Source organism: Callorhinus ursinus, unplaced genomic scaffold (assembly GCF_003265705.2).
Source record: "Callorhinus ursinus isolate GAN/ISIS: 27379988/994484 unplaced genomic scaffold, GSC_fseal_2.0 scaffold1, whole genome shotgun sequence".
Taxonomy (NCBI): domain Eukaryota; kingdom Metazoa; phylum Chordata; class Mammalia; order Carnivora; family Otariidae; genus Callorhinus; species Callorhinus ursinus.
Window position 1 is genome coordinate 123,667,489 of NW_027397063.1, and position 26,071 is coordinate 123,693,559.

The following is a 26,071-nucleotide window of genomic DNA, read 5'->3' on the forward strand; positions in this document are numbered from 1 at the left end:
CGTCTGCCTTCGGCTCAGGTCATGATCCCAGGGTCCTGGGATCGAGCCCCGCATCCGGCTCCCTGCTCGGCGGGAAGCCTGCTTCTCTCTCTCCCACTCACCCTGCTTGTGTTCCCTCTCTCGCTGTGTCTCTTTCTGTCAAATAAATAATAAAATCTTAAAAAAAAAAAAAAAGAAATTCAACACCTCTGTTTTCTGTGTACTTTGAGGACCTGGAAGTCTCCCACAAGTGACCATCCACTGTATAACCTATGCATCCATAGGCATACCTATTTATTTGGCCTTGCCATGGTTCACATTGGCATACTCTCCTGTGATCATGGCTTAGGCAATTTACCACATGGTCTCTGCTATGTGGTAACCTTGTCCCTTGCCATGGTGAGTTCCAGAAAGCCCTTTTGCTCTCATCTCAGTTTCTTTTCTATCTCCTCTTGGGGCCATGGGAGAACTTTCAAGTTCTCGCTACACCTTAGACTCAGAAAAAAATCAACCACAGCTCTTGCTCTGCCTAACCACACTCTTGTTTGACTTTAATGGGGCTGTCCCTGAAGTTGGAGTCAGGACAGCCTGTGAGGCAGTGTTTTCCCATGCCTTCACACTGCATTTGGAAAAATACCCTCTGGTCTTCATTTCCTTCAACTCTCAAACATGCTATTTCCACACTTGATCTTAGTCAAAAGGCCGAGAAGCGAATCAAACATGCTATTTCCAGAAGAGATCATCTCCTTCCTCTTTTGTTTCTCACTTCCCTAAATCCCTTTGTATGGGAAGCAGCAAGTGTTGGGCTTTCCATTTCCTGTGTATAATATCCTCTTTACCTAGAGCATCCTCTTTACCCCATGGCCTTGGCTGAATGTGGGTGGGATACTTATCCTTACTGTGGAAGACACTCTGAGACTCTATAGAGTCAGCTTCTCCCTTGACAAGTTAAAAGGGAAGATAAGGGAGTTTAGAAATTCCTATTGTTTTGATAAGGCCCAGCTTTTAAGTCTAGCTGCATATTTGAAAATTCTATTTTCCAAGTCAGAGGCCAAACTATAGCTTTCTTCTTCTTTGCATTCCTGTTTAACAATCCCAATTCCCCCCCCAAGGCAGGTGGATGCCTCAGGCTGCCTAGAAAGAGCTGTCTCTAGCAGAAAGTGTAGCGAAAAACACATTAATGGTATTATTAGAGCAGTACAGTTTTGACCCAACATTCTGACTCACAACTTGATGGTTGGTATCAGGTTTTAGATTCCATCTAAAAATACTATCTGGTTAGAAGACAAAGTGCCTGAGGCCAATATCTGCTCCTATCAGCAAGTCATTGATGCATGTGCAACCTACCTTCTCGATATTCCACTCAGGGTGTGGTGCCCAAAATTGTAAGAAGGGGCAAATGATCACAAAAATTATCATTCCTCATAGTAGACTATTATTTTTTCACAATACACTATGATTTCAGAAAATGGCATAACTTCCTTGTTAGTGGGCTCTTTAGTTAGCAAGCCAAATAGTCTTCTATTGATTTTTCCTTTTGCCTCAGACTCCAATAAGGCTTTGCATGGTACTGTAACCTCCCCAGTCTTTCCTTAAAATTTTGGCATTTTGTTCATTATAGATATTTTTGCATTAATTTTGACTTTAAAATTATACATTAACATATTATATGTCTTGATTGCTGAGTTTGGGTACTTCCACAAACTTTGCTCTTGGGGCAAGGGCCTCACTTGCTTCACCCCAGTCCCAGCCCTCTTGTTCTCAAGATCCAACTCCACAAAGCCTTCTCTCCTCACTAAAGGCATTCAATATTTTCTTTGAACTCGTATCTCACTTTTCATTACTATTCTCAAGACCTTACAACTAGAATCATCTATGTACACGTCTTTTATCCACTCTCTTTCCTTCAACTGTTAACCACTTAAGGTTGGAATCCTGTGTGAATCACCTTTGCTTCCTTTTAACATCTACTAAAGTAGCTTGTATAATAAAGATTTAAGGAGTGAAGCACATTCTGTTTCATAAGGAAAGAAAACGTAAAATATGTTCTAGCAAAATTTATATCAGAATGGTCACAGCTTTTTTAAAAAAGCAAGGGGGCTTGGATAACTTTTAACCTATCTTGTAAATTTGCTTATATTGAACACTTTATTCTTGTAGAATGCAGTATAAGTGAATTATCACTGCATTTCACTAAATTTCTGTCCCCTTTCCATGCTATGACTGATAGTATTCAGAACGGTGGTAGAGAAATACACTGAGAAGAGGGATAAAAACCTGAAATTAAATGTTTGCCCTTGATAATCTACAAAAAGGATAATCCACATGCAGACACCCAGGAGTTGATGGTACAATTTATCTTTAAGCAATTTGATACAATGTTGCCACAGGACATGACACAGTAATTTATTTCTAAAATGTTAGATTCTGTTAGTATTTTCAGATCAAACTTTGTTTTCTTCTTGACATAATTGATTACTGCTTTCATTGGGATTTATTTTAAAGTAATTCTGAACTGAAAAACTGCAAGGAAAGTAGAAACTGCACATTTCTCTATTAGGGCAGCTGTGTCTAGAACAGCACAGCAGAATTCTTTTTTTTGCTATTTGATTTCTCTATCTCTTTATTGCTCTATTCATTGTAGCTAGAACTGCAGGTCACACATCAGTCTTTTGAATGAAGATTACTTAGACACACAGACTGAAAACATCCCATCATCAGCAGTAGTGATTTCTTACATGAAACACAGAAATTTGAGGATACTGTGAATGAATTATGCCTTTTTAGGATACTTGACTTCCACCACACAGCCAAGTCCTTTGTTGCCCTTCCCCCACATACAACAGTTAGCTATTGCTGTATAACAAACAACTTCAAATTTTAGTAGCTTTAAACAACAGTCATGTATTATTTCTTGTGAGTTTATGGGTTGACAGGGAGGTTCTGCTGATCTGGAACAGGTTTGCCTAGACTTGAGTAGCTCACCCCTAGGTCTGTGGTCAATTGGTGGGTCAGCTGGGGGCTAGGTGTCTAAGACTCTCCAAGATGGGAGTTTATCTTTGTCCCACAGTGTATGTGATTCTGTAGCAGGGGGTCCTGGGCTTGTTACCATGGCAATGGTGTGGTTTCAAGACAAAGAGAACAAAAACGTGCAATCTTCTTCAAGTTTAGGTTCGATACTCTCATACTGTTACTTCAGCTGCATTCTGTTGGCCAAAGCAAGACATAAGACAGTCTCAAAATCTCTTGGATGAGCTTCAATGTCACACTGCATGAGGTATGGATACAGGGAAGGGAATAATTGAGGTGGGCCATTTTTAGAATCAATCTATCATATGATGGGAGATGTTCTCTTAGGATTCTATATAACTTATTTCCCAAAATATTTGCATACATTTCAGAATCAATAGAGTTATGTAAAAATTTTTTTACATAATAAACACAAATTTAAGATTAGGTGTGACTTGCAGAATTCTAAAATGGCCCCAAAGATTCTTGCCCCTTGGGGGTACAGCCCTCAATAATCCTCTCCCTTTGAGTATGAGAAGGATCTGTGGATATAATGGGATAGTTATTCCCTCAATTAAGTTATTTTATATGGCAAAAGTGATTCCTTGATTATGTGACATTTTCTAAGATTATCTTTGCAGACTGGAGAAGCTCTCCCCTGGTTTTGAAGAAGTAAGCTGCCATGGGGTGAGAGGGTCTGAGAGGACCATGTAGCAAGGAACTAGGAGGACCTCCATGGAGCTGAGATGGCACCTGACAGCCAGCCAGCAATGCAGGGCTAGCCACTAGGAAATGAGAGGCAAAGATGACCAGTACAGTAGGAGAATTTCTAGTCAATGGTAAAGATCAGCTGTGGCTGCCAAACATGGTGTTTTCTGTATCTCCTCACCACCATTAGTTGAGGGCTACTTCCAGAGGCATTAACTCAGCACTTATGACCTGCCCTGTGTACTCTGATGAAGTCTCTCCATAGCCAGGAAAAAGTCTTTGGAGATGGATGTGCAAATAGTCATTGTAGGCAATCTTTGGGGGTGGTGGTTAATGCTGAGAAGGACGAGTGGGGCCCCAGTGTGTGTGAAAAATATCTAAGTCTGGGGACAAAAAGGGAAGGTTACATGAGAGTTCTGGCAGAAAAGTGGTTGATATGACACACTATGAGCTCTAACCTGGATAAGGAAGGGAATAAAATTAGGAAGGGGTTGATTGGTTGGGAGGGAACAGGAGAGCTCCTTGAACCTGGATCTCTTATGGAGGTCAGAGCAGGTATAAGAGTAGAGAAATAATCAAGGGAAGAGAACTAGTCATTGTGGTTGAAAAAAAGTTGTATATTAGAGTTGAACTTTTTACAGATGGCCCCATTATAGATGAGGACAAGAGCACAGCATGATCACAGGAATGGGTTGTTGAAATAGAGAAGGTGTGGGTTATAGGACCTCCTGAAGAGGTTCAGGAGCTGTGAGGCAGGGATATTGAATGATCCTCCCCCTGGATATTTATTGGACAATGTAAGATTTGGTCTGGAGTAGTAGAATGTGATCAGGTACCAACGTTTTGATGATTGTGAAGGAAAGACTAGGGCATGAGTAGTCTGTAAGGTTCATGAGGGCAAGGGATACCATTTCTCATCATCACTGTGTTCCAATGCCACAGTGTTATGCTGCATAGTGAATTACCTCAATTGGCTCAATTAGTGGCTTAAAACAACAATAAACATGTGTCAGCTCACAGTTTCTGTGGGTTGGGTATTGAGCAGCTTAGCTGGCATTTGGCAGGCAAGTTGGTGTTAGTTGTTGGCAGTTCAGTTCTTTGCTATGTGGCCATATACTGAGGTTCAGAACATAAAAGGAGAAATAAGTTTGCAGTTCTAAGAATTGGGGGTTTAGTTTGGAGCAGTTCCCTTTAAGACACTTAGGGACAACTTCAGGGATTGCCAAGGACAGTTAGATATATGAGTCTGGCGGCCAGAGGAAAAGATGGGATGGAAATAAAGATTTAGTAGTCATCAATACATAGACAGTAACTGAAACCAGGCAATGAATGAGATGGCTGAATGAGAAAGCTCAGGGGAGGTGATGGGTTCATGGGAGAATCCATAGCTTCAATTTGAGAAGGTTGTCTGGGAGACACTATTCCTGGAGGAGGGTCACATTTCAGTCATGACAAACAGTCCCAGAGAACACAGAGATATCGGCTACCAAGGTAGTAGGGGAAGCCAGATGAATTGGGGGAAGAACAGGGTCATAAAAGCATATGAGGACATGAGAGAGGATTTCTGAGAGTGACAAAGATGAGGGTTATAGATGGAAATATTCACAGGGTATAGAACTTGGGTTAACAGTTTTTCGGCATTATCCCTTATTAGAATGCCAGGGTTGGCTTCCTATAGGGGTTGGCCCTGTGATAGGCGCTATCCTGAGGTTTTAGGACACAGGTCTAACCAAGCTAAAAATAGAAGAAATCATGATTGATTTTCAATATACTTGAGTGGCAGGTGATGACAAAATCTGGCATTGTTGGTGTTCCAGCTGGAGTGGGGTCTATCCCTTATCGGATTATTTACCTGATCCCAGATGCCTGTACCTGGAACCATGGACTTTGCATAAGAAGCCACTGTAACACCTGAACCTAGGATCAGAACTCTTCCCACCTCACCTCACTTCCATCATCTTTGTATCTCAGCACAGGTAAGCTGACTCTTGTTAGCAGCTTGCTGAAATCCACCTTCCCAGACCTTGTTTTGCTTTGGAAATCTTGCCCAGATGGTTGGGGCCAAGACATTCCCTTGTAGACTCTCAACCTCTAATAGAATTACAACGGTGTTGGCTTGGAGGCCTGAACTATCTCCTGGTGAAACCATCAGCTAGATCCCTTAGAGCTAGACCTGGGGGGAGGAGCTGTGCATGAGGTAACAGCCTGGAGAGATCAAGCACAAGAGGCATATCCAGAGGACGGAGACCAGATACAGACCAGGATCCATGCATTTGCTTCTACAGATAGAAGATCACAGTGAGAACAGACCAGAAACAAGAATTAGTAAGAACCATAATCAACATTTACTGGGTGTTCACTATGTTCCCGATCTTGTGCCAAGCTGCCCTGCATATCTTGTTTCATTTTCATAGGAATGTTATGAGGTAGTCCTGTTGTCATCCTCACTGCATAGATAAGGAACCGAGGATTAGAGAGCTTCAGTAATTGGCTCACGATTACACAGCACGTAGTAGAGCCAGATTCATACCAGTGCATTCTCACCCAGAGCCTACCTTTCCATCCAGTATGCTATCTCCTGAGCTATAGCAGAGAATACTGTTGGTGTTTGGGGGTCTTCTTCACTAATTTTGATGTAGTTATTGGCTGAAGCTCCAGATGTCTGTGAGAGACTTCATGACATCCATTTTATTTCCATGCCTTGGCTTATGGCTCCAAATAGAACTTCAGGGAAAAACCAGTTCCGTGGGGCTGGTTCTGGGAGGGTATATCAGTTAAGAAGATATTGGGCTTAATGGGGCAGAAACCCAACTTTAACTCACATTTTATTATAAGGATCCAGGGGATTTCAAGGATCCCAAAGACAGGTGGCTGGGATTTAGAAACGATCAGCAACAACCTTCGAAAATTTCCAGGATAGTCTCTGTGAATATCACTTCTGTATTTCAGGTGCTCTCTCTCTCCATCTCTCTCTTTCTCTAGACAGTTTTTTTCCCCCCAGCCTCTTTAATTGTGTGATGTTAACTATGATCTTGAACCCTTATAGTTCTGGAACTTCACATCAATCTCAAACTATGGTCCCCAGACCAGCAGGATTAGCCTTACCAGGGAACTCACTAGAAATGTAAAGTCCCAGGCCTCTCCCGAGACCTGCAGAATCAAAATCTGGGGTGGGGCCCAGCAGTCTGGTTTACAAGATTCTAATGCATGCCACGTTTGAGAATCTCTAGTTTCTATCTCACAGCTTCAGCCATCTTGATAAAGACTCACCAATTGGCAATCCCAAGATCAACACTTTCAGCAAGGGGTTATGCATACAGCTAGTCTGGGGCCCACCTCTGCACTGATTAGCTGTGGCCGAGAGCTGGGTCACACGATGGCCCTACCTATCCCACTGCAAACACCTGGACAGAGGTGGAGTTGAGAGCAGTTTCAGAAAACAGACAGTTGGAAAAGAAGTAGAGTGCAGGGGTAATGCTACATGGACAAAACAATAAGAAAAATGAGGGCCAGATCTCCACTCCATAAACCCGAGAGCCATTACTGGCTAGGTAAAGCCTTGACAGCAGTGGTCAGGGAAGTTAATGAGGCCCAGGTGCCGGCCTGCAGAATCAAGTTCCCGACTGTCCAGGGATTGGCCTGGCAAGCGTCATGGTTCAAGAGCATTAAACATCACACTGACTCATTTCTTGTTACTTTTTTTTTTTAAATATTTTATTTATTTGAGAGAGAGAGAGAGAGAGAGCGCGCGCACACAAACAGGGGCAGCAGAGGGAGAGGGAGAAGCAGACTCTCCGCTGAGCAGAGAGCCGGATGCGAGGCTCCATCACAGGACCCCAGGATTATGACCTGAGCTGAAGACAGACGCTTAACTGACTGAGCCACCCAGGCATCTCTCTTTCTTGTTACTTTATGTCCCTTTTCCTCGAGCAACACCCATCCAATCTATTGCCTGCTTTAGGGCCTGGAAGTTTTATTAGTTAGAATAGCGATTCTCAAAGTCAGGTTCCTGGGTCCTCATGGGACTCAGACTCTTTCAGGCATTCCGTAGGTCAAACTATTTTCATAATAACACTAAGATTTTATTTGGCCTTTTCACTGTATTGACATTCCCACTGATGGTGCAGAAGCAAACACAGGCAAAATTGCCGGCGCTTCAGCACAAATCAAGGCCCTGATACCAAAATACCAGCAGGGAGGGTATTCTTCACTCCCACACACTCACAGCATACAGACAAAAAGCCCAATTTATTTAAGAATTTCCTTGATAAAGAAAGAGAAATTTTATTAAACTTATTAATAACATAAAACTTATTTTTATCAAATTTTGATGCACTGGTCTGTATTTTTAAAACTCTGGGTGACAATATGAGAAGCACCCATAAGACACGTCTGCAGCCATGACGGTTGTCTCAAGAGAAAGGGCTTGTGCAATCGTTGGAGCTGTGAGATGAATTAGCCACTTTTTCATGAAAAACCATTTTTACTTGAAAGAACGACTGATAGACAAGCTATGGTGTTTGGCAGACATTTCCCCAAAAAATGAAGTAAGTAAGCCTGTCACTTCAAGGAAAACAACTGACAGTATTTGTTGCCAATGATGACATTTGAGCTTTGAAGTGAAAATTATAATTTTGGAAGACTCGTATCCACCACCATGAGCCTGACAGCTTCTCAATTCTTAAACCCCCCTTTTCTTTTTTTTATGAGACCCACGGTAATGTTAACCAACATTATTCTTTGATATTGTATAATGACATGTGTCAACATTTAGAAGATCTGCATAACTCAGTGAGCCAATATATTCAAAATGACCAATTCATGATGTTACAAAACCATGTAAGGGTTAGAGAGCCATTCAAATTACAGATTGAAGGATTTTAATGGGACAGAGTATAAAAGTTCAGTGATATGGTTTCAGATTCCACATTACAACAAAATTAAACTACTGTTTGTCAAGTTTTCATATAGTATCAAAAAAGAATGCCCACAGTTATCTGAAATGGCTTAATTAATACTACTGTAGCAATATTAATTTCCCACCTTTATTAATGGTACTATGGTTACATAAGATGCTAACATTAGGGGAGACTGGGTAAAGGACTTATGGGAATCCTACTTTTGCAACTTTTTTTTTTATCAGTACAAAGTTATTACAAAATAAAGAGTTAAAAAAAAAGACTAGCAGGTACAGAGATAGGGCTGCCCTGGATGGTGGTACCTTGTTAGGAGTCTTGTTACCCAGTGAGGTTCGAAGGCGACCAAGCTGAGAAAGCCACTCCATCCAGGCAGCCTAGAGCTTCGAGGCCAAACCTCCACCGAAGATGGTGATGTGGGCAGAGTGTAACAGAGCCTTTTGGCTGGAAGGACAGGCTTTGGCATCAGGGGGACATGGTTTCGAGTTGGCCCTCACTCTTCACAGCTGTATACCTTTCACAAGGCACTTACCTCTCTGAACCTCAATTTTCTTATCTTTAAAATGAAAGCACATAATACTTCTCTTACAGGGTCATTGGGGTATATTCAAAGAGACAATGTCTCTGAACCATAACCAATGTTCAATAAATATTATTATTACACTATAAAGAGAAATCTGGGAAGAGTCTTATTAGCACTTAAGCTTAAGCACAGCATCCACATAAGTATTTATAAAGTGCTTCAAATATACCACATACGCTCCAAGTCAAGTTGCCATTACTGATGTTAAGGTCATTGTAGTGCTATGGGCTTTAACTAAACTTACAGCACTGTTGGGGAATCTAATTTAATTGAGACGCACTCTAATTTGGATTACATTTTTTTCTAATTGAATTCCTCATGCCTTATATTTTCACATAGTTGTTAGTGTATAAATTATTAATTTAGTCACTTTGTTTGATTATATTTTTTCTGGCATTGCTCATCAGCGCTAACATGTTTAAATATTGGTCTCAGTGGTTGCTTAAAGCGAAGTTGTGTAGGAGGGAAACCCCCCCAACGACCCAAATCTAATAAAAATGCTGCTTTGTTTAAATTGTTTCATGATACAAATGTGGACGTTGTGTCTGACCACTTCTGTCTAATAGTTTTAGTACTATCATTATTCAGTCTCTTCCGGGAGATTAAGCGAGGGGGGGTCTACGATGCTCTTGGAGGTGATCAATTTTCCTGCGCTTCCGTACCTCTTGCTATGCTCATCTGGACCTGGGCTACTCATTGTATGGTCTGTGCACTTGTGCCCATCTGCAAACTCCTACCGGCCAGTGGCAGACACTGGAAGTAAACGTTCAGAAACTCTGACAGCAACTTGACAGAATTATTTTACGTTTGCTCAATAAAATTAGAGAAAGGGCTTGCATTTTGTATTTTTTGCTTTTTCATTCCATTTTTCGAGTAATTTACCATTACTGTATTAGACAAAAGTGTCAGTCTGCAACAGATTGGAAAAAGAAAGTCTGGTCCTTTCCCACAGATAGAGAAGCACTGATCTAAATCATAAGGCATATCTGGCAAAAGACTATCCCAGGTAACGTGTAATTGAAAGTAATCAATAAAAAGGAAAGCATTCTCATCTAGCTCCATGCATTTCATAAATACAACTTGAGCTAACATTACTGCCTGAAAACATCTATGTACAGATTAGGAGCATTTGTCTGCATGAAATTTCCTGTTGCTTGTGAACCTGCCTACGGGTTGGTGTGGGGGGTGATTTCCGGCTAGGAATTTGGTCATAGTGTGTTGGCTGAACTGGCATTGTCATAACTACCACAGTTGTCTCCTGACTGGCTCCCCGTTTCCATTCTGACCCATAATTTATCCTCCATGCTGTTGCCAAAATAACAATCTTAGTAAAATGCAAAATTCTACCATACTACCCTGATGCTTAAAAACCTTCAGGGATTTCTCCATTACCCACAGGATGGAGTTCAAATTCTTTAGCTTCCTGTACCAGGTTCTTCATGATCTGGTTCTGGTTTATTTCTCTAGCCTATGCATCTTTTTGTTTACCTCCTTGGCTCCTCCTGTCCTCGAAAAGCCTTCTCAAGTGTTATTTTATCTATAAAACCTTTTCTAAACCTTCCTCCTGAGACCTCCGCAACCCAGGTAGAATTGACTCATCCCTCTTTCATGATGCCTACCAGTTTCTGGGACTGCATAAAGCATCTTTACTGAGTTTGGAAAGCAAATTAAGCCAAAGCCAAAGATTCACTATCCAGTTCTCAGATTGAAAGTTAGATGTTGAGGGCTGCTTTTTGAAGCTACTTGGAGGGGAGGTACAATGGATACTGAACTCTGATGAAGTTCTTAGAAGACTGTGGAGAAGGGAGGGGGACAGGTGCCCGACCATGGACTCTTCTAAGGGAGAGTGAATGCAAAGGGCACATGCCCTTGCTGCAGTGGTTCCCTGGAGCAGGGCGCTGCTTAAGGGAGGCAGGGTTACTCAATTGGGTAACTAGATTATGATTTAGTTCACTAAGCTGGGCGTTTGGCCATTTACTAAATGACATTCTAACTGACCCAAAGAGCACCCCATGGGTGAAGACCGGTATTTACTTTCATAACACATTTTGATTAATTTGGTGTACTCTCTTTTTAGATAACTAGGTTAAGAAGTTGTGCAGGAAGTTTCGTGTGATTCATTTAAATGCAATGTCATGGTTGTAAAGGGGTAAAGACCTACATAGATTCCACTTATTCTATAGCAGGAGATTTAGCATTTGGCAAAAATGCAGTCTGATATATGGAAAGAAGAGCCCCCACAATAGGCAATTTTTGGATTTAACAAACCATTACTTGTTCGAAATCCAGTCAATGTATTTATTGCAATAGCTTGGTTTATCATTGATGCTAGAATATATTAAGTTAAAAATATGCTCAAAGTGCATTAGCTTTATATTGCTGCTCTGATGGCAGAGTTTTACACTTGGATCTTAGTTGGCTATAAAAGATCAGTTGGTTCAGTCCCTTGATTTTATTTTTTAATGAAGAATCTGAGTGCATAGAGGTGAAATGGATTGTCTAAAGTTACACAGCTATTTATTGCCTGCGCTAAACCTACAACCCAGATGATAACCATATTTCCTAAATAAACATTAGGATATATGGTTTGACAAAGGCAATTTTCTGATTTGTAAATTTATTAATAAGCAAAGTCTTTCCAAGGCATCATATTTTGCACCACATTAAACAAAGAACCTTCACTGATGGAAGGAAAGTGAGATGGAGTCTGTCCTAGTTTATCTGGTTCTCATGGACTCAACAGCCTAGAAGGAAGATGTCCACTCAGGATCTCTGGCTGGACGTCTACTTGTCTCTTCAGTCCTTGGTGTGATTTCCTGATTCTGTTCAACTTCCTTTTCCCAGTAGTTCTTCTCTGTCAGCAACTTCATCTGACATGGAGCAAGCTATGCTGCCAAACTGCCTGCCACTCTGTGTTTGAGTGTCTTTCTTTGTATAGAGCATAGAGAGTTGGGAAAAAGAAAACACAAAGAACGGGAAGGCACAAACCTGTAGCGGGCAGGGCAAGCTGCCCACAAAAGTTTATGTGCTCCCTTTCCACTGTATAGAGTCATTCCTGGAAAGCAGTCATGGAGCCCTGAACTACCTTTCCTAGTTCTAACTCCCTAACCTCCGCCCACCCCACACCCCCCACCCTCCCTTGCCTTACATCTAGAAGTGGCCAGCTGACTAGTCTTCACCAGTGGAATTGGAGTGAGAGTGATACACTATCTTCAGGCCAATGCTTTAGGCTCTCTTTCCTTTCTGCTAGCTGGATGTCCTAGGGGATGGTGAAGCCAAAGGTGGAGGGAATCCAGGTCCCTAAAGCCCTACACAAAGACCTGCCCGCTGACTAGGAAGAACTCGCTCAGACTCTCAGATGAGCAAAAACTAAACTTCAAATGTGTTTGAGTCTTTACACATTTTGGGTTTGTTTAGAGCAGCCAATACTCCCCTAAATAAAGCAGAGCCTCTGGTTCTAAACGGTTCTGTTTTCACTTTGAAGGTAGACATTCACTTACAAATTAGTCATATGTAGTTTTACAAGGTATTTAATTTAATTGAGTACTCTAAGTGTTCAGAGAGGTCTCAATTTTTCTCGAGAGATTAATAAAGCAAAATAAATTAAAACACTTGATGAACATCTAATAAACAAATTACTTACTTGTCTAAATTTTGCTGATATGATGCAGCTCACTTCCAAATAAGTTCACTTTTAATTTTAATATCCTTATACGGAGGTGAAGGATGTTGTTCTTTGGATATAGACTGTAATTTTTATATATTATGCTCATTCTACAATTGTGTTTATTTATACTTCACCTCTTTCCAAGAGTTTGCAGTGACTTATTAACATGACTTAACAACAAGGCTAAGAAAATAGAAAAGCAGGACATAGAAAAAGGAACAAAGGAAATATGCTAACTGTAACTATTCATGTGGCTGCTGTGATTGAGTTTCAACCCTATGTCTATGTCAACCCTATGTCTAAGCTCCTTGGCAGGCTGGGTAAGAGGAACACATGATAAATTACAAATCAGCCATCAGAAAGGAGGAAGTGCATTCGTCTCTCAGGGGAGGCAAAACTTTGTCTGGTACCAAAAGTCTCAAAAACAAAACAAAACAAAACAAAACAAAACGGTCCTCAATGTTTTCATCTCAGGAGTAGGACCTACCAGGAGTGAAATCATAATAGAATTTTTTAAACTCTCCAACTTAGTTTTGGGAAATGAATTCTTGACGGTACAGAAAAGGAAAGAAGCTGTTAGGCCAAATAATTACAGAAAACCTTTTGTTTATTTTTATTTTCCACCTATCTTAACCCTTGGGGACTTACGTATAGCTTGCAGATGACAATCTTTGATATGTCCACTTACAAAAAACAAATTTCTTTGGTTCACGATGGGTAAACTCTGGACCAAATTGCTGGTTTGATTCCAAAAGCATTTTGAACAAATAACGTCCTTAGTCAAGGTGAATCGGCGTTTGAAGGTGATAATCTTCCTTGGGAGGGAACTTGGTTTTCTCAGTGTCTGAGCTTTGAGTTCTCACAGACTGAGTGCCCTTAGGTTGGGATTTCTAAATAAGTCCATCTATATTTTAGCACAAGCAGCCCTACTTAGACATTTTCAGATACAGGTCTTTCTCAATTTGGATTTCATGTGCTCAAAGAATATTGCAGCTGGAGATTTTCTCATTAGCTATCACTTTTTTTTTTTTAAGATTTTATTTATTTATTTGAGAGAGAGAGAGTGAGAGATAGCACAAGAGGGAAGAGGGTCAGAGGGAGAAGCAGACTCCCCGCTGAGCAGGGAGCCCAATGCGGGACTCGATCCCGGGACTCCAGGATCATGACCTGAGCCGAAGGCAGTCGCTTAACCAACTGAGCCACCCAGGCGCCCCTAGCTATCACTTTTTGATGAGAAGACTGAGACTAGGTACATGATCAGTCAGTGGTCCTACAGGCTGTGAAAAGAGAGCTGAAATAAAGACCTTAATCTCCTGATGCTTAGCTTGTTTCTACTGTGTAACAGATGCTTCTTTTAAGTACTAGTTTAATGCACTAAGCATTTGCTAAATGCCAGTGATAGAAAGCACCCCCCGAAATATTTCTAAGCTCCTTAGAATTTTTACTTATTTCCATATTATCTTAAACTCTAGCTGTTTCCATGAAATATAGGTAGGCAGTGCAAAAGAGATCAAAGTGAAAATATCATAAAATAAAGAATTAAAATATTAATCTCTAACAAGATGATGTTATGTTCCAGATGGGTGATACAGTATATTGTCCTTCCCACTCTCTGAAGTTTTCAAAGCACTTAACAGTACCTTACAACTCATTAAGCCATGTGCTGAATCAGACATTGGATGTTATAACTTTATTCTTATTATTTATTTAATACCATCAAGGGAGTTGGTTCTCAGTAGGATTGATAGCTGTAAGAGGGTAAAAACTTACTTTCAATGTTCTGAAAGGACAAGTACCATTCAGCCAATACATCTCTTCCAAAGATAATCAATAATAATGTAGGAAGAGGAATGCAAGTCATTCATAAAAATCTTCCCAAATGAGTAAACAAATAATTTTGAAAAGTCTTTGTAAGTTTATATTGGTTTGATCTGATATGTGCTGCCTTATATGAATAAAGGAGTTTATGGAAATGTATTAATTAAGGAAGAAAAGAAGATGAAGTCATTTATTCTTTCTTAGCAATTACAACTTAGAATTTTTTCCTCTTAAAGTACAAAGTATTGCAAATTCTTTCTTGCTTTTTGAGTATAGGAATACTCTACTTAAAAAAAAAGTAAATGGTGCCTTTTGAAGTATGCTTTATTATTATGCAGTTTATATAGTTGTTTTTGACTTTTTAAAATATTGAAGTCAATAAGAGTCTCCTTTTGTATCAAAAAATGGTTACCTGTTTTCTTGATAAAAGTTTGCCAGAATTTGGCTAATTTATTTAAAAACATCAATCCATTAAAACATAGGAGTAATAAATGGATCATCTATTTGGCCCTGGCTCCCTTTCAATATGAATAATTGACCGTTAATTGTAGAGCTTTGTATGCAGTCTAAAATTTTTCATATTCAAAATTTAACTTTCAATCATTTCTAAAACGACAGAAGCAAATGACATAGATGCAGTTTTGAGAAATGATAGCCTACACTGATAAAAGCTACTGTGAGCTTTTAGGTGTGTAAGACATTCACGTAAGTTTCGATCACTTGCTTTAAAGGTGAACACATCATTGTTTTGGTATGCTGCCTAAAGTTCTAGCTTAAAAGCAGAACTCTAGTAGGTTCATTACAGCAGATGGAGATCCCTGGGCAGGAGATTTCAGACTCATTTCTTTATTATGCAAATTACAGAGGCTGTGCTGGGGTGAGGGGGTTAATGACTATTAACTGATAATAACAGGTTCCAGCCTCTTCTATCATTTATTCTGTTAGTAAGGGAGAAAGGAGAAGGACTGAGGTGTCAGTGAAGAAATAACTTTGGATTTATAATTTGGGCTTATTTCACAGGTAGTATTTTAAAAACAGGAATAAACAAATGAAAATATAAAGTTACCCAACATTGTATCACCTGAAGATAGCGCTATTGATATTTTGCTCTATATAAGCATTTTAACATTATTAACAAATGCTCTATGCAATACAGTTTAACATTTTTCTTCCAAAATTGTACCATGTTATATATGCCATTTTAACTATGTTGTTCATTTAACCCATGATTTTCCTGCATGTCAGTTATTAATGACATCATATCCCATCCTTCACTGCTGTACCATCATTTATGTAACAAAACCTTCAGTTTTTGGATGTTTTAAGTTTTTTTGGTTAAATAAAAAATGCTGTGATAAGCATCTCTCTATATACATCTTTGTCCAATTAGGTCTTAAGATAAATTGCTAGAAGTTTGGGGGGAGGGTATGTGCTATGGTGAGCACTGTGAATTGTGCAAGACTGTTGAATCACAGTCTGTTTCAGTACCTCTGAAACAAATAATACATTATATGTTAAAAAAAAATAAAGAAGAGAGCAGGAAGGGAAGAATGAAGGGGGGAAATCGGAGGGGGAGACGAACCATGAGAGACTATGGCCTCTGAGAAACAAACTGAGGGTTCCAGAGGGGAGGTGGTGGGGGGATGGGTTAGCCTGGTGATGGGTATTAGAGAGGGCACATACTACATGGAGCACTGGGTGTTATACGCAAACAATGAATCATGGAACACTACATCAAAAACAAATGATGTAATGTATGGTGATTAACATAACATAATAAAATAAAATTAAAAAAAACTGCTAGAAGTAAAGTTACGTGAAAGAGAATACAGCTCTTTAAGGTTATTTTAAAAAACTTCCTTGCAGGGCGCCTGGGTGGCTCAGTCGTTAAGCGTCTGCCTTCGGCTCAGGTCATGATCCCAGGGTCCTGGGATCGAGTCCCACATCGGGCTCCCTGCTCAGCAGGAAGCCTGCTTCTCCCTCTCCCACTCCCCCTGCTTGTGTTCCTGCTCTCGCTGTCTCTCTCTGTCCAATAAATAAAAATAAAATCTTTAAAAAAAAAAAACAAACTTCCTTGCAGATACCAATGTATAAACCCTGTGGACGTATGAAATTCCCTTTTCCTCCAAATCTTGAAAATACTGTAATTTTTCCAATCTTTACCAACTTGGAAGAATGTAGAGATCTCATTTTTAATTGCTGTTCTTTGGTTACCAAAGAACAAATAAATCGAATATTTCCTTAATGTGTTTATTGGCATTTTCTATTTCTTCTTTTTAATTGCCTATTTATGTCAATTTTGTATTCTACTAATGTATATATCCTTTTCTTAGTGATTTTAAAGCACCCTTTGATATTAAAGACAGGAACACTTCATCTGTCATATATGCTGCAAATATTTTTTCCAAGTTTTCTATTAGACTTTTAATTTTTTTGATGGTGATTTTTTGTATGTAGACATCTTTATTTTTAATGTAGTTATATCTTCCCATCTTTTTCTTTCTTTCTTTTTTTTGGCTTCTACTTTGGATGTCATGCTTGGAAAGATTTTATCTATCCCAACATTGAAAAATATTTGCCTACGATTCATTTAATGATTTTCATTTTTATAGTTAACCTTTAAACTATTCTGAAATGTTTTACACATAGAAACTGGTGTAAAGAATAATGTAAGAGAGGTAGTATACATAGTGGCTGAGAGCACAAACTTCTGAGCCTGATTTCATTAGTGTGGTGGTTTGAAAATAAGTCCACAAATTCTTTGATACTTCTTATCATAAGGTGGAGCCTAATTCCCCTTCCCTTGAGCATGGGCTGAATTTAGTCACCTGCTTGTAATGAGTAGATACTGTAGAAATGATGGAGTGTGTCCTCTAATACGAGGTCATGAAAGACATTGAAGCTTTTCTCTCTGTTGAATTTCTCCCTTTGTGGGAAGCTAACTGGTATGCCACAAGTACACTCAATCAGCTCCATGTGATGAAGAACTGAGGCCTCTTCCTAACAGCCAGTGGGGAAGCCAATGGAGACTCTGAGCCAACAGCTGCATGAGACAGGTTGGAAGTGGACCCTCCAGCCCTGTCAAGTCTTCACATGACCGCAGCCCCAGATGACATGTTGGTGCAACACCATGACAGACCCCGAGGTGGAACCAGCCAACTAAGCTGCTTCTGGATTCCTGACTCAGAATCCGTGTGAGGTAAGAAATGTTTGTTGGTTAAGATTGCTAAGTTTGGAGGTAATTTGCTCTGTAGCAATAGATGACTAATACAATGGGTGTGAATCTACAACTCGTGAGATCTTGTGTCTTATTTTAAAATGGGGAAGATAATAGAACTCTCTTTTAATATAGTTCTGAAGGTGGGCGCCTGGGTGGCTCAGTCAGTTAAGTGTCTGCCTTCAGCTCAGGTCATGATCCTGGGGTCCTGGGATCGAGTCCTGCGTCTGCTCTTCCCTCTGCCCCTTTCTGCTGCTCATGCTCTCTCTCAAATAAATAAATATTTTTAAAAAAGATGGTTCTGAAGTTTAAGTAAATTAATGTATGTATGCTGCTTATGACAATGCTTGATGTGTGGTGAGCTGAAAGTTTTGTTACCGTAGAAGAAATATCCATGTATGCCAACCCAGTTTAGGAAATCAAATCCCTACTAATAGAATTGAAGATCAATTTATGTCCCTCCTCGAATGTATATATTTAATTATTTAAACTCTTGGGATTTACTTTGGTCATGGAGTGAGGTAAAGATCCAATATAGGTATTTTTCCCAAACAGGTAACCAAATTTCTCAGCACAATTTGACTAATCATCAATCCTTTTCCCGTTGATTTGGAAATCACAATTTCAATGTACTAAATGCTTCTATATACCTTCATTTGTTTTGGGGTTTCTATTCTACTTCATCGAGCACTGTCTGTTGTGCCATCAGTTACATGCTGTTTTAATTATTTTGGCTTTATGGTACGTTCCAATGGTGACAGTACAAATTCCCCTTAATTATTAGGGTAGGCAACCTCTAAGATGGCCTCCTAGGATCCCTGCCTTCTGGTATTCATGCCCTTGGATATTCTCCTTCCCTCAAAGGTGGGCTAGATGTAACAACTCTCTAGGGAATAAAATGTGGTAAAAGTAATTGGATGTCATTTCTGATATTAAGTTACAAGGAGACTGTGGCTTCCGTCTTGGATACTCTTTCTTGTTTTCTCACTTAATTTGAAGCCAGCTGTTTTGCTTTAATCTGCTCTGTGGAGAGGGCCATGTGGCCAGGAACTGAGGGAGGTCCCTGACAACAGCTAGTGAGGAATTTAGGCCCGCAGTGTAACAGCTTGGGAGGAAGTGAATCCTGCCAACAAACGTATGTGAGCTTGGAAGTGGATCCTGCCCCAGTTGTGCCTTTCATGAGATCACAGCCCCAGCTAATACCTTGATTCACCTTGTGAGAGAACTTGAGCCAGAGGCATCTAGCTAAACCAAGGTTGGATTTCTGATTCACAGAAGCCAAAATAGTAAAGAGTTTGTTGTTTTAAGATTCTAAATTTAGGGGTAATTTTGTAATGCAAAAATAGATGCTAACACAATTATTCTTTTCAATTTTGGGGGAATTCTTTCCCATTTGTCCTTTCATGAGAACATGGTTTTGTCTTATTCTAAAAATTTTTAGAGGGTTTTATTTGGCATCACATCATATTTCTAAATCATTTGGGGGCCAATTGATAACTCATATGAGATTTTCTGATACAAGAACATTATATTCCACTTAAATTACACAAGGCATTTACGTGTCTCAAAAATTTAAGACTTTTCTTTATACATATTTCTTATGAGGTTTATTATTAACTATTATATACATTGCAAATGAGAATAATTTCTACTTGGTTATTGTTTACTTGATTATTATTTGTATATAAGAATTAAATTGATTTTTGTACATTTATCCAGTAATATACTATTTAATTGGATCCTATTATTAGTTTTCGTTGTTTTTCCATTTTATGTTTTGGGATTTCTATATACACACACACTGATCTGCTATTCTTTTTAAAGTGAACTTAATGATACTGAGCAGAGAAGCAAAAATGTGTGTATGTATGTGTGTGCATCATGTTCATGATGATAGGATGCCAAGAATTTGAAAAGAAATAAAAAGTAAGTAGCTATGTTTTATTCATTTCATTCTGCATCATTTAGCATAGCTATCAGGACATGGAAGTTGCTATGTGGATGGCAATTAAATGAATGAGTGAATTAATGATCTACCCTCCTCCTAGTTTGGTTTCCTCAGTCCTGCCTTAATGTTCCTCTATGAGACAGCTCATCACAAGGTCCTACCCATGTCCTGAGCTGAGCCCATGTTGGATATGACATCTACCAAGTCCTCAGGATACTACTAACATGACCTAAATAAGTAAGTACATTACTTACCCTCAAAGATCTAATGATCTATCAGGGCAGACAATATAAGTACAAATGCAAACAGAGAATAGTTTAATGTTAGAATGTGGTGCATCCCTGGGCCCACCATGGCTGGTATGAATAGCAAACATACTTCCTATCTGAGCAATGCTTATGTAGAAGATTCTGGGCTTATACCGAATCAGGGAGGGTATGTAACAAAGCCGTGTTTGAGGGGGAGTTAAGATCCTACATGAATAAGTGTATTGGGTGCCCAATCTAAAGGGCAAGAAGAGGCACAAAACCAGGCCAAAAAAATCTGAAAACTAGATTGACAGAAAGTCTCATCAAGAACATTTTGGGACAAATGTTTTAAAACCAAAGTGGTGGTAACATAGGGATTCAGCATTTACCTAGTGCTGGTACATGACTGGGGGTGGGACTGGTTGCAGAGCACTTGAAGGAACCTCACTGGGTCGGGATGAACCCACTGTGAGAGAATGTGTTACTCAGAGGAGAGAAACAAGTTATGGGTTCTGTAGGCCAAGATAAGGTAATTTCCCTTAAGATGTAAGGGAAATCAATAGAGGATTCTCAATTAGGGGTGACATGACTTACATTTTTAACAAAAATCATCTGTTCACAGTATGGAACCTGAATGGGGTTGGCGGATGAGCATGGGACTGGAGGGAGTTAGTGGGAGAACATTGCAGTGAGCTGGAGAGAGGTGGTTGTGGGCTGGAGCGGGAGGTTGGTGGTGGAGATGGAGTGGTAACCACTGAAGCCTACTTGGAGGTAAACAGACAAGAAACATTCTCCAGTCAGGGACTTACTCAACTAGACTTCTTTGTCATTCCAGTGAGGATTAAAGAACTCAAACTGGAGGTGAGAACACTCCAACAATCTGGGTGCTTTGGCCATCTGAGTGGAATTTTGTGGGTGCATTAAAGGTAGCTCAAGCATTGGGAAGGGGAGTTGATGGCTCTGTGAATAAAGTTTTCAGTGCTAACAAGTTTTGCTTTTTCAATCTTTAAAGTATATTTTATTCATTGTAATATAAAATAAATTTATTATAATAAAAATACTTATTTCTGATAGTTCCAAGATAACCCCATGCAAAAACTTAAGGTGGACTTTATATAATTCATTTTATCTGCTTAACAAACGTTATAGGAGAATGTCTTTTAAATAAATGCATAACCATGCTTAGAAATTTAGAAGTTTTGTGACCTGTTTCTAAAATATTTTTCATCTTAATTTTTTCCTTTTAATTCTAATATATTCTGTAAAAAACTATTACTGCTTTCCTGCCTGTAGTTTATTTAGCCTGTTATAAATCTGGTTAAATTAATGCGAAGTTAATGGCTATATTTTAGAGTAACCTCTTGAAATGTAATAGCTTTATTGGAACAAAACTATTTTTTGCCAAAATTATGTGGAACTAATGAAAAATTAATTGCTTTATAAAATGCTGGCTTTTATCTTAAACTAATAATTCCTGTACATCTCTTAATCCTCCCACAAACAGTTGGCAGGAAATAAAATCTAAGTTTACCAGTTCAAATTCCCTAAGATCCTCAGAGTCATTTTTATTTTTGCATGATCCAACCTTTTAACTTTTTCACAACTTTAATCTTAAAAAAACAGATTTCTAATTAAATTCAGGCCTATCATTCCCCTACAGGGGAGTTAAAAACACCAAGTCTAAGTCAGACTTGGGACCTGTGAGCTAGTACTTTTCCTTTCTTTACAGTTCACGTTGGCATTTTTATATGTCTCCCTCTAATAAAATGTAATGATTTTTATCTTTTAAGTTGATGCCTGGGACTGTGTCTTTTATCTGCTGTTTACTGTGTTTCAAACCATAAATAAATCATGCAACAAAATAAATTACTTAATCCTGTGTTTGATTTGGAAACATATTAAAGGACAGATACAGAAGAAAAAATCACTTTATGCCTCTGAATTGTTCACACTTTTCTGATTTTGCATCACATTCAAACACTGTCAAGGTGTCGTATCAATAACAATTGTACACAGGAACCATATTTGGAGATTTTTAAAAGTTTTTGCTACTTTTTGATTAGGATGTGTTCAAATAAAACCCCCCAACCTATCCTTTGTCATTAGCACTTGCCATGATTCTACTGTTTTAAATAATAATTCATTCTAGTGTATAACTATTTAGCAGAAAGATTATTAATCCCCAGCTATTTTTTAAAAATGAGGCAATGTATGATTATTTTATGCTTAACCATCCTTTCTGCTTTCGTTTAGTAACAGAAGCTTTCTTAATACTCTGAAAGAGAAAAATAAAACATCACCCAACCTAATTGTTTATTAAGCTCTTTTAGCACGAAAGGGAAAAAGTCCAAATTTCAAAACAGGTTTGGAGAATGCGATACGTGTGTTATCGAGAAGCATTCTCCTCCACAGACTTCTCCCCTTGAAAATGTTTTCTTTTATACAGAGAATGGACCCTCATTTCTTAGGTTAATTGCTGGAATATGATGAGGTTTGGTTGCATTTTTAGTAATTTCCGGATTCTATTCCAGGACATTTGGGATAGAGCCCAAGAGCTTAGCATGTTTTCCTTTTTTCATGGTAAAATTGTGCAAATATGCATTAGAGTGTGAAAACAAACAGTCTAATACATTTTTGCAAAGCTCTTTATGTTTACTGTTTATTGCAGATACCAGATCCTAATTAAAATGCGCCAACAAAAGCCAAGATACAAAGAACAAAGATATAACGAAACTTCATCTTTATAAAATATTTGTGATTAATCCTGGGGGATGTATGGCCTCACAGCACTGCAGTGGAATTCTAAAAGCCTTCTTCAACCACACCAGGAAGGTGATAGAATTCAGTATTGTCGGTGGTTCTAGAAAGACAAACCAGGCCATGGTTGTTTTGAGGTGCTATATACTTCTTAGAGAGAGCCTCGTAATTTCTTTAATTCAAGATTTTGATTTCTTATCACTACACATTTGAAATGAATAGCAACCAATTTCAAAGAAGTAACGCAAAGAAGAGGCATTAAAAGCATATTTTGCAGGGAGAGATGGATTTAGATTTTTTTTTTCCATTGACATTTTCTATATGAGTGTGAGAGAAATTGCTTTTGGTTTTTTGTACCTTTAAGAGAATTACGAAGGTCAATGGAAATATGAAGGACAAGGGCGCCTGGGTGGCTCCATTGGTTAAGCGTCTGACTCTTGGTTTCAGCTCAGGTCACGATCTCCGGGTGGTGAGATGGAGCCCCGCATCCAGCTCCCCATCCTGCATGGAGTCTACTTAAGATTCTCTCTCTCTCTCTCTGCCTCCTCTGCCCCTTCCCCTGCTTGTGTGTGCACACACTCTATCTCTCAAGTAAAGATAAGATAAATAAGATCTTAAAAAAAAAAAAGAAATATGAAGGACAGTGTCAATCAATGGAAAAGATAGGGGTTTGGAGTCACGCCAACCTGAATCTGAGTCAGTACTCGATAGCTTTGTGATCTCGGATACTGTGATCTCTAACTTCTTGGAGCCTCAGTTTCTTCATTTCTAATATGGGGATAATAATAGTGTGATCTTATGGAGTTGTGAGAATTAAAAAGGTAAGCTAGGTAACACACTCATCTTGTTAGGCGCGAATGCTTCTATTTCTTCGGGAGGCGGCGCATACTACGAGGAAAGAAAGGAGAAGGATCTAGAGGATGAGGAATGTGAAACATCACTTGATCCTTGCTCTATTTTGTTTGCATTTGAAAATTTCTCTTGAACAGCTTTCCTTTCCTATTTATTTATTTATTATAGAAGGGCAGATTGCCAGAGAAGGGTACTCTGTATTTTTTCAAATGGAGAAATCTTGGGAAAGTCCTTCATGTCCTGCAATAGTCTTCATAGTGTAATCCTTGACCAGTTGTTTTAGCATCACCTGGGAACTTGTTAGAAATGCAAATTCTTGGGCCTTACCCCTCAGACCTACTGAATTTGGTAATGGAGTCTTGTAATCTGTATTTCGACAATCTCTGTAGGTGACTGTAATGTACATTAAATTCTGAGAACCACTGATGTGTCTAATTTTTTTGTCTTCCTTTCTCTGTAACTGCAGCCTTAATAATGCACAAGTCCCAACATTCATGGAGGTCTTCCCCGTATATAACTATCTTAAGAGATGGTATGTTATAGTTTTTAAGAACATGGGACCTATATCTCAGCTCATTACTTATTAGCTCTGTGTTTTGGGGCAAGATAGCTGATGCCTCTGTGCCTCAGTTGCCTCTACTGTAAGATGGAGAAAGTAATAATATCTAGCTCACAGGAACTTTGTGAGAATGTAATACACTTAAGACAGTGCCAGACAAGTAGAAAGCTCTGAAGAAATATGAGCTATTATTTTGTTATCTAGGGAATGTAGAAGACATTGCAAATATAGAGAATTAGCAAACCAACCAGCCCATGAAGTGTGGAATCTCAAATTGTGGCAGATATTTTCTGTAATCATTCATTATTCTTTCGACAAAGATTTGTTGTCAGCTCAGTACAAGCCAGGCATTGTGAACGGTAGTAGAGATATGGTAGAAAATAAGAAAGATTTGATCTCTGCTTGTATGATGCTTAGAAGGAGAAAGAAGCATTGAAAAATAATTTCACAAGTAATTAATTAACCACAATTGTGATGAGTGCTTTGAAGGAAGAGAATAGCATACTGTGAGAGTGTTTAACTGGTAACCTTCACTCAACATATAGTGGGGTGGTGGTGGAGGGTCAGTGAAACTTCCCTCAGAGAATCTGAAGCTGAGCCCTGAAGGATAAGTGGGAGTTTGCTAGGCAAAGAAGGGTGTGAGGCAAGCATTCCAGGGAAAGAGAACAGCATATGTAAAGACACTGAGGTGGGTAGGAGCTTGGTGCTTTGGAGTAGCTGAAAAAGGCCAGTGTGGCCAGGATAAGGGGCAAGACAAGATTGAATTATCCCCAGGGTGATGGATAGCTATTGAGGGATTTAAGCAAGGAAGTGACATTTGTTTTTAGAAAGGCCCCTCTAGCAAAGTGGGAAGAATGAATTGGAGGGGCCAGAGATGCTGCAAGGACAGTGGTGGCTATAGCTGTAATCCAGGAGAGAGGGGATGCTGGAGGAGGTGGAGAGAGGTTAGTGGAATTTGGGGACTGTGGATTTGGTGAGATACGGAGTAGGAGACAGAGGGAGATGTCAAGTACGCATCCTCAGGGTTAGTGACATTCAATTTCTTCAATAAGAAGCACATAGAAGGAGCAGGTTTTCTGGAATATCATAGGTTCAGTGGAGTATGAGGGGCCTGTGGAGCATCAGAGAAAGAACTTAGGGAAGACAATTGGTTACGTGACGTCAGAGATCTGGAGACTTGTCCAGTAAAGGGTGTGGTTGGTACCTATAGAGTAAGAGAATCAATGGGAATGGATGAGCTTATCCAGGCAGACTTTAGATAAGAAGTTCTAAGATCGAGTGCAACAAAACACTGGCATTTACAAGTGAAGTGGAGGAGGACCAGGCCTTAAAGGGGGAATGCCAGATAGGTAGAAGACCAGGCTGGGATGTCACAGAAGCTAAGGATGAGAGGGCTCCACCATGGAGGAGGGAGTCAATGGGGCCAAGTATGATGGGAACTGAAAAGTTTCCATGGGATTAAGCTAAAGAAAGGTACTTGGCAAGATCAGTGTTTGAGGAAAAGTATCTTATGGAATGAATGGGAAATGAGGAAATGGAAACCATAAAGTTAGATATTTTTGGCTGGGCAGGAGCAAACAGAAATAAGATGATAATTTCAGGGTGCTATGTAGCAGAAGGGGGATGGTTATATATAGAGGAGAGAGTTGAACATGTTTTAAAAATGGCAGGGAGACAATCGGAAGAAGTTGAAGATATGTGAAGAGGGTGTGTTGACAGTGGGGGTTTTGAGGAAGCAGGAGGGAGAAAGAGAGCTCCAAGAGAGATGGAGGGGTTGGCTTTAGGCAGCGTTAGAAAGTAGAGGCAGCTC